The sequence below is a fragment of the Haplochromis burtoni genome, unplaced genomic scaffold (assembly GCF_018398535.1).
Source record: "Haplochromis burtoni strain Fernald_Lab_line unplaced genomic scaffold, NCSU_Asbu1 Contig_7, whole genome shotgun sequence".
Lineage (NCBI taxonomy): Eukaryota > Metazoa > Chordata > Actinopteri > Cichliformes > Cichlidae > Haplochromis > Haplochromis burtoni.
In genome coordinates this window covers 697392-707529 of record NW_024582368.1, presented here as the reverse complement: position 1 = coordinate 707529, position 10138 = coordinate 697392, and the positions used below count along the sequence as shown (strand labels likewise).

The following is a 10138-nucleotide window of genomic DNA, read 5'->3' as shown; positions in this document are numbered from 1 at the left end:
ATGAGTTTTTTGGGTTCATTGAGAACATGGTTGTTGTTCAATAATAAAATTATTCCTCAAAAATACAACTTGCCTAATAATTCTGCACTCCCTGTACAGTGACATCAAAATGCTTTTGTGTGTCCAGCCACAGTGGCTGCTGCTGCTGCTCGCGCCAATTACCTTGTTTCCCCCAAAGTAAGTCCAGAAACAAACAAATATAGAAACTGTGATGAGATGCCTACAGGTCATATCGCTACTGCATAATGCCAGTAAGTCTGACAGAAAGAGCAACATTTTTCTTAAAAGGTCACACATAATTTAGCATATCATGATTTTCCTTTTTTTTCTTAAATGCCAGTTCTTTCTGTATATTTTATGGTTTGAAAACATAACTGCCAGCTAGAAAGTTTTGTTAAGTAACATGAACATTTGGGATAAACCAGTTCATGTAAAATTACAGACAGCCATATGCAATATTTCCCAGTGTTGGCCTATCACAGGTAGACTATATCGTACACTGTGGATGGGCAAACTGTGGTTTGGCTTAAGCGGTGTCATCATGTTGTTGTGTGCTAGATTTTAAAATGCACTGCCGGAAAGTTAAAGGAGAACCTTATTTTGTACCACATTTATAGAGTTGCAATTTTGGGTGCTTGTGTTTTCAATAATTTGATTAGCGCATATGTGAAAGTAATCCCTGTGACCCAAAAGCTCTAACCACTCAATTTCAGCCAATTCTTTTCCAGTCTTAGCTCTGTAGGAGAGTGAGCATCCTTAATATGGTCACCTCAGGCACACGGCTTTAACTGCGAGTGCACCTGCTGTTTGCAAAGGAGAGCCAATAAAAAGGAATTTGGCCTAAAGGAAGAGGACCTATAAGGGCTCATTTCAGACAGGTGAATAAACTAAGGGGCTACACCAAAGCCCAACATAAAATAAATGTGGATTATTCTGAACTGTAAAATCATGCAAAGCTACTTTAATACAGTCGAAGAATTAAACTATGACGTTAGAAAAGAGAATTCCAGGCCCACTTTATCCAGCTTATTTAAACACCAAGAGACAATTAGAACTTTTGGTGTTACTAAAATAGTTTTTATTTGAATTTATTTATTTCTTATTCATGTCAAGGACAAACAACTCAAACTTATTTTGACCCCTGCACCCCTAATGTGGACATCAAATCTGTCAGGCTATCATCACCACATGAGTGCGCTAGAAGACAAACACTTCTGAAATCAGCATGTGCATGACCAAAGCTGAAGTTTTGACAAAAATTAATCTGGAAAGCACGGTCGCTATGATGAATCACCCATCAAACAAGTTTCTGCAAGTGGACTTTTTACTACAGCAAAACTAATTGAAATGGACGGCTGAGTGGCTTTCAGGAATCTAATTAAATACAATATGGAGGAAAGATTTACTGCTCACTAAATTAAAAGGGTTTCACAATACAATGTTAGCACTTAAGGACAGCTGGTACTAACTAATGAAACTGTGGTAAACAAACCAATTGACAAATCGAATGTTATTTTACTTTAAATGATTCTGTTAAAGTAAAGAGCTGCGACACATCTAAGTGGGCTGTATTAAATTATGCCATTAAATTCATTTTACCATGTAAAAATGTTGGGCTGCATGTGGCCCACGATGTAAAATGAGTTTAACATCACCTGATGTCATTATAAAAGCTGCTTATAGGTCAGACCCTTTATTGCTCGTCTCATCATTTCCTGGTTTTTGTGTGGACAAACACAGGCGTTTGCTTTTTTTTAACCTTTGAATCTGAACACAGTGTAGACAGAGAGTAGGGAAGAGGGTTTGCTTGTGACCCAGAGGTGAAAATGCTCCAACGACAAGTTTGATGTGACAGTTTTGCAATTTTTAACTGAAACGAAAAAACACTGACAGAGCAGGTTGAAGAGATTTAATGAGTCAAGGCTACAAGCAGTTAGCAAATCAAGACAGCCTCGCTTTGCGGCATCATTTTAAAAGCAAAGTCAATTAAATATGACAGCTGACATAACAGCATCATAAATTATTTTGTTATAGCCCAACCAAAGCTTTATTTTATTATCTCAGGTGTAACAGCGTTCATGTAATTTTTTTTTTAAATTTAGGAACACTTCTAATTAAATTCCTGTCATGGTACAGTGTGACAGGATATTATACCATAGAAACCGTGAAGGGTGGCAAGTTTTATCATTGTGAATAACTAAAATGTATGGATAAAAACAACGGCAGGAGTACTGCTCCCACCATCATTTGTCTGGGAGCCTGCTGTCCTTGCTGGCTTTCAGAAGCACTTTAAGAATTGAAAAATTCTTTAACATAGTCTAACGAGGCTGTTTTCTGGTTTATGGGCAGGAGATGCAAATTAGAGGCACAAATTAGAGAAATAAAAACAGCCTTAGGCCTAAACTTCCTTGTGTGTGTGTGTGTTTACACTAAATGAAGTTGGCTCCAAAGTGGCCGTCAACACGTCAAAGAAGCCATCATAACAGCTGTGTTGTGTTATAGCAGACATAAAAAAACAACTTACAATCTTATCTACAGCAACATGTTCTGCAAGCTTTTGTGTTTAAAAGTCTGCTGTCATCAAACAAACATTGTGATGGTGACTTTATTATTACAGCTCAGGACATATAGGTTATTGAGCTGATATAGCTCTTTTATTTGGTGGGGGACTCGTGATTATTTGGTTATCTCTGAGAGCACGGTTATCATTTCAGCATAAATTAATAAGATGTTAAATGTGTGTCTGTTAGGCTGACAGGATAGCAGGTATCATGTTTACACTGTGGCAGATTAGTCAATCTACAATGGGGGGAGAAAACAATCAGTCTCCTTCCCCTTTCCTTATTCTTGGTTGGCTGCCACCAGCAGACAGACACCTTGGGAGTCTGTGAAAGCCCTAATGACATCATCAACCATAGCCCACTAACTGCAGCAGTGCCATCCCACGGTCCGTTCAGCTGAGCCAGCACCTCTCCTCGGCTGATGTATAGCAGCTGTCGAACACTACCCCGTTTCATCAGAGGCATTACAACTTCATTGCGCCTGGTCAACACACACAAAGTCAGAGTGAAGAAGGCCACTTAAAATCTGACCAAAATATCATTACAAACGCCGATGTTGCTGTATTACCTATGCCGCCATAAGCATTACCCCAGTGTGGTCTGATTCACATAGGTGCATGACATCATCCCAAGAAAGGAAGTCATTAGACTAAATCAATGCTTTTATTCCCTGCAGACGAAGTCCGACCTCAGGGAAACAATAACCCAATCCCGGCCAGCATAATATGATACCTTTATTATGTTATTATGTTACAGTTCAGCCATACAAGACGACTAGCGAGGGACATATACCTATAATTGTATATCCAGAATCAGATAACAGAAGCAGCATGAACCAGCCATACAAATTACACTGGAAACCTCGCAGTACAGTTCCAGCTGCCATATGGCCATAATACTGTTAGGATAATTTTAATTTGTTCACAGTCTACGGCCAATTAAGAAAAGTAAAACTTGCTAAACTGGAAGTCTCTCAAAGGGAGGTTAATCACGGACACAATCACAGCTTCCTAGCAAGCACCAGAGTCCAGGAAAAACCCACATCCTGAATAACACACGCACATTCTCCTGCAAAACCGGAAGACAAATATGTACGAAGACTTTTTTTTGTTGGCTGGATCCATTTCCTGTCTCTTAGCACATTTCGATCAATATTATTTTACAGATTAAGCACGCAGAGAGTGAGGAGACTGGGAGCAGCTAACATAGAGATGCAAAGCATGTATGCAGATACCATTTTACAACAAGACATAAAAACAGGAATTCAGCACATTAAAAAAAACGTAAAAGAGAAATTATTTGGATATTTGGGGTTTAAAATTACTAATAAAGCAGTGTGGTTCTCCATTAGCACAAAGTTAATGTAGGGCAACAAAACAGGACGTGCGCCGACTGCTTTCTTGTTAGTATAAAAATAGCATTTTTTTTTAATAAATTCAGAATAGTAATCGATTACTTTATAGACCAATTACTGAAAATATGACAGGTCAATTGATTATGTGAATTTTTTGTAGTTTATGGAAGACAGAAAAAGCAATAAATAACAACCAAAAACAATTTTTTTTTTCTATATCTGTTCTTAGGCTAAATTATGCGCAAACAAGCTCTATGTTTTTAGTAAGAAGAGACATCTGCTCCTGTTCCCGTAAAGTAATTTGTCAAAACAAAGATGTGAACTAGCGGATGAATCAAAAGTAAAAACCTTTTTTTTTCCTTTCTTTTTTTTCAGCTGAAACTCTTCTGCGAGTCAAAATGTTTTTGCCTGTTGTTAAATTGAATTTGATTGAAACTGCTGCACAACGCCACAATGGAGCCTGTCAAACGGATCCTCTGTTCCATATTGTAAAATACCGTGGGAGGCACATTTCTCCATCGCAACCAATTGTATCAAACAATGACGGCAGTGAACTGGCAGAAAGCTACTATCGAAGCCTTCAGATACTTTTGATTGCAATTCTTTCCGCCCTCCAATTACTTTCCTCAGAGCCCATCTCTGAAGACGTAAAGTACAAGCTAATTTGCAAGCACACAATGGCACAGTCCATTAAGACTGCAGGCTCCTTCCCTCGCAGTTTAGCAGCTTAACAGACAGTGTTCCAGTACCCATACTCGTGCTATTTAGTATGCCATCTCCCAAGACGTGCAAAACGCAATATCAGGAAGTCCTTCCATTATTAATTAACTCACGCCAGCACGGCTCTGTGGTCATTCTGACCCACGGGCCCCTGCACAGAAGATGCATCGCGCAAGTGTTCCCTTCAGCTCAACAGATGGCCGCCCATCCTGAGCCTGTTCTGCGGAAGGTTTCTTCCTGTTAACATTCTCATAGGAAGTCTGTGGTCTTCCCTTTACAACATATTAAAGGCATAAGCTCTTCATGCTCCAAAGTGAAGCGCTCTATGATTAAGATTTGTTGGAAATTGGCACTACACAAATAAAAATGAACTGAATTAGTAAAGGCAGCTGCACTAACTACTTTAAGTTGAAAATTAAAAAAGTTAAATTATGGGATTTGGAAGGCAGCGACAGCCTCAGATGCCCTCTTCCTCCTCCTGTTCGGAATCATAATTACGGCCTTACTTTCTCATTTCCATCAGCACTCGGTTCTAGCGGGACGACAGAGTCTGCTGACAGCTTCGTGCGGCGCCAGCTCTCGAATAGATAAAATTTCATGACTGCAGAATGATTGTTCAGTCGTCATTGTGGAGGACACACAGTCAGCCGGTCGCGAAAGAAGTCAAGAAATGGAAAGTAGACGGAGAGGGGAAGGCCGTCTTTCTGCCTAATGTGGCCATAATGTAGACTTCATGTGGAAAATAATATGCTGGAACAAGTGTAGACAACACACTGGGTATCAAACGTCTGGACAAGAAAAAGATAAGAGAAAGTAGGCATAAAATGATATGATTTCCTTGTTGTAAGGCATACGTACTCAGTAGGAAAACTCATGGGAGGAAAAAAAAAATCACCTTTTTAGCTACAGAAAATTCCCATATTCCCAATTTCCTTTTTCTAATTTCAGATTTTTCTGTTGAGCATAAATTAAAAACTAAATTAAACTCAGACTGCTTGCCTACAAAGATCACCATCTGTCGCTTCTCTTCAAACACTCCCTGTCAAAAATCACAAGAAAAAACACAATACAATGTGAAGAATAGGATTACAGACAAAATTAGCATTTAGTTATCAGAACGTTTATATGCATACTACACATACCAGCAGCACGACGAGGCTCGTCATCACAACAAGCTCTCAGCAAAGAAATAACCCAAGCCTACAATAATGTATGACACAGACACCCAGCCGGTTCTTCCCCTTTCCCCAGCATTAACCTAACAATAACCCCAAACCACAGGAAAACCCAACACCGCAGCACAGATGGCATCAAAAGAACCGGTCTTTGACATGAAGCTGAGATGTGTTACCTCAAATTGAACATGAGTGAAGGGCTTGCCCTCCCATTTGGCAAAGCACACACCACGAGGATGAAGGGAGAACAGAAGACTTTAAAGTACACTAGAGTGCTTTACTGCATGTTTAAAAGCTCTGAACAAACTGTAACACACAAGCAGGAACTGTACAGCAGAGCAGCACGCGTCATGACGGGGGTGATGATGGAAACAACTGGAGAAAGCTGATCCTGCAGCCAATGAGAGGACAGAGTGTAATGTGAGAGCCACTGTGGCAATAAAGTGATCAGTGGGTTTGATGTCAACATTAAAGCCTTACCATTTAAGAAATAAATAAATAAAGTTCAATTCATATTTTCCACGTTACTGCGCAGATGTATTGTTGTTGACGTCAAGCTGAAGGCAAGCAACCAGAATCACTGGTGACACTGATCTGAAAAGCGCGCAGCGATGCAGGGCGCTGCTTCTGGCTTTATTATGGTTCATAAGGCGACACCCGGCTGGGCAGTGCGCCTCGTAGGACCTACAGAGAATACGAGATGCTCTCCGAGCCACAGCGAGCTGCTAAGATCACACCACGCCGATTTTTGAACATTAACATCCAAATCAGCATTGATCCGGTAAAGTCAGGACAGGACTCCGCTGCTTTCTGAGTAATCCAGAAGGCACAGCACTGACAGCAAAACCCTAAGATGGGTTTTTAGCGGTATCGAACACCGATAAATTCTTTCTTCATCATCCGGAGTCTCATCGCATTCCAGCAGCAAATTGTGGAATTGTGGGAGCGCGTTGAGGGATCCGGGAAAACTAACAAAAGGCTTGCTCGGGCAACATTACGTCTTCCTACATCGAGTCACACACACACATCTACATGGACACACACACGCTGAATGCACAAAACAACGAGACAATAATTAATAACAGGCATCTGAGCTGACACAAACACTCTGCTGCTGTTTTCCCTTTCTCTCTCTCTCACCCTCTTTTTGCTGCAGAGCGCACTCGCTCACATTAAACTGGATTTTCATACCTTAATCACAGCAGGCTACGAGTGACCGTCGTGAGGAACAGAGTGTCGGCTTCAACGGCAGTCAATATAAAAACAAAAAAACAAAAGAAAAGGGGGGGAAAAAAAGAAAAAGCAGCAAATTCTCACGCTATCATCCCAGCACAGTTCAGAGGCACGTCCGAGCGACCCCCTCCAGCCGCCTCAGGTCGGATTTAATAAAGCGAGAGGCGCAGCGGACACGCTGGAGCCTCCTCAGCGTGGACGTACACATACTGCATCGCAGCGAACGTTGCTCGTTGAACGTCGTAAAGACACACGCGAAGAAAACACTCACCGAATGTCGACGCGTTGTTTATTTCATTGCCCCCGCTGAGCAGCTGTTTGTAGTGGTGCGTCACCGACTTCCGCGTTAAGATGGAGTGGAAACAAAATGCAAGAAATAATTAATTTAAAGGACAGGCGGCGCACGCGGGCGAACTGACTGAGGGCTGTGCACTGCCGAGGAGAGGAGGATGGCGATGATGATGATGTGGTGATGAAGGTGACGATGATAGCTTTTGATGATCGTGATGGCAGTGAGGTGGAAAATGACCCCACCGTAGTGATTATAGTGATAGTGAATAACAATAAGTGATAATTAAAAGGTGCCATAATCAGTATTTTATGCGACAAATGGTTCCCTATGTAATTTTAAGGGTGTTACTCACAGTGAGAAGCCCACAAATATTCAAATTATGGCCTTTAACATTTTGCTTTAGTGTCGAGCAGCAGTTTTAAAGAAAATCTGCAGCAGCCCATAAAATGATGGGCAAGCAGACAGAAAGTAGCAGGTGAAAAGTATACCTCTGCATTTCTATGCATTTTCACTATAAAAGCTACCCTGCCAGTGCCGAAAGGGCGGTACCAGCACTGCTGTGTCTAAAGTTTGAACCACTGAATTGAGTGGCTTTGGGAGGGGCTTCCGAGAAATTTATCAGTGAGTGACAGATGCTCTGTAAAAAACGGTTGTCAAAGGGCTCAAGAATGGTGCTTGGAACATCACAGGGTCATGAAAAAGTCTAACAAAGGCTCAACAGCCAAGGAGCCAAAATAAAAATAATTTCCTTCTGGAGTCTGTGGTTCATCAGCTGATGCACACATGACCACAACAGCTGTTCTCTCAAGTGGCCAAAAACTAAATTTAAGTTGCATTATCATAGAAGTTGAAGCACCATCAGCTTTTATCGTTCCTGTTTGCCTCGTACAAAACAATGAGGTTAAAAAAATACATCCATTTTATTGGAGTCATCATGAAGATCTGTAATATATTCTTGACTCGTGCAACCAACTCTGGGAAATTACATATCGTGACTAAGAAAGGGGCAGTCAAGGACACATATTTGTACCAATTTACCAGGCAACATGCCACATGTTAATTACAGATGTGCTGGTAGGTGGATTTTGTTCGCTTTAGACAGAGTTAGGCTCCCTGTTTCCCCCCATCTGTAGCTACACCAAACTACATACATCTTACTTAACACTCTATCAGAAAGAAACAATTAAACATTTCTTATTTTAAATGACATCACATAAAGTGTTGACTACAACTTTTTAATTAAAAATGCTCTAGTTTGTCACATTGTTCTAATATACTCAAGTAAAGAAGTTTTCAGATTATAAATGTCTGGTTGTGTATCGTGACACTTCCAGCTCAAGTAAATCCCTGCTTGTGCTGTAACTCCACACCAAGAGAGCCCCTCACTCCCAGTCCAGTATGTTGGGAGAGACTCAGTTGTTAAAGAAGGGAACGTATCCTCTGTTGACTCAAAGCCTGAGCTCTATCTCTGTGAAGCCTTTCATTGTATTCAGCCTTATTACTGATGCGAAGTCTGCCGCTCTGTCCTTGGGGTGGGACAACAGCGCTTCTGTGCTCTGTCTGGACAAAGTGGGCACCTCAGAAACGAGTCTGCCAAACTGTCATGCGTGTGTCTCTGCGTCAGAGAGATACAGGCCGTCTTGCAGTGTGGTAGGGAGGATTGGGCCATGGCTTTTGTATTAAGTGGGCAGAGAAGCAGCCGAGTGAAGCACAGCTGTCCTGTTGATACAAAAAAGAAAGAAACACATTTACAGGATGAAAACAGAGCTCTTTAACAAAAGGGAGAACAGAGCCAGAGAGAGAATTGTATACCCAGCCGTAACAGTCTCTTTTGGAAGCAGCTAGAATTTCTTTCGAAAGAGATTAGAACAGGGTGTGTGTGTGCTTAAGTGGAAGGAACGGGTGGTGTAAGAGCAGGGGGTTAACATAACAAGTCTCACTGAGTTAAAGATAAGCAGAAAGTAAGCAGAAAGAAAAAGAGAGGGGAAGAAAAAGGGCAGAGGAGGACAGAGAAAAGGTGGAGTTGGTACCCGAGTAGAACAATGTAGGATTAATTCTTCCCAGGAGGTCAGTGGTTCTGTCAGTAGGTGGGACCAAAACTGGGAGTTGGTGTAAAAGACAGACGTGTGGTTTCAGTGTTAAGATTTCCTTGGCGAGTGTCTTTCGAGCTCTCTTACCCGCACATGAAACCCGTCAGACTAGCAGAGCTTGATCGCCCCAGTGTGCGAGTACATGACTCAGCAGTGTTGAGCCATGTGCATATTCTGAACACTTGGTGGAAAATGATCATGCTCGTTTGTGTTAAAACAAGCCTTTGTACTCTGCGCACTTTTCCGTTTGTTGGTTTCAACATGTGATCGGTGTTCCTCATTGTGCCGGCACAAGCTAAGATCAGTTCTTTATTCTTTTCAAATTTTTGTAGCCAACAGAACCCAAAGCATGGCTGAATACAGCATTTAAGAGTTCTAATGACAAAAAGCAAACACACATTTTCAGGAACATTGTGCACTTTGATTGTCTTAATGGACTGTTTTTAAATGGACAATTAGTAACCTAAGATTTTGGATTTTGAAGGAGCCCTTTCCTATGAAAAGAGTCTGCCAAACCAGCATTTTAGTAATGCATATCATTGCTTTTACTCTCGGTGAGAATGATTTCTTCTTCTAAAAGCATGTTTGGAAAAAGAGAAAAAAAACATTGTTTTCCACTCGGTGGAAAATATAGACTTGCAGCACTTGGCAGAGTTGCAAACAGCAAGCTGAGCAATCCCAAAACAGAACAGTAGAAAATAAGCATTTGCTGG

General features: G+C 41.2%; 1 protein-coding gene across 2 annotated transcripts in view; it reads right to left on the bottom strand.

The window, feature by feature from the left end:
* The window catches only part of march8 (membrane-associated ring finger (C3HC4) 8), a 92285-nt gene extending 84753 nt beyond the window's left edge, over nt 1-7532 (bottom strand). The window contains exon 1 of one of the 2 annotated variants that reach the window (XM_042224707.1): nt 7002-7532. The gene's annotated coding sequence lies outside the window, so the exon portion shown is untranslated. The remainder of the gene's footprint in view (nt 1-7001) is intronic. The other variant, XM_042224705.1, reaches the window with a different exon arrangement.
* Nucleotides 7533-10138: the final 2606 nt, after the last annotated feature.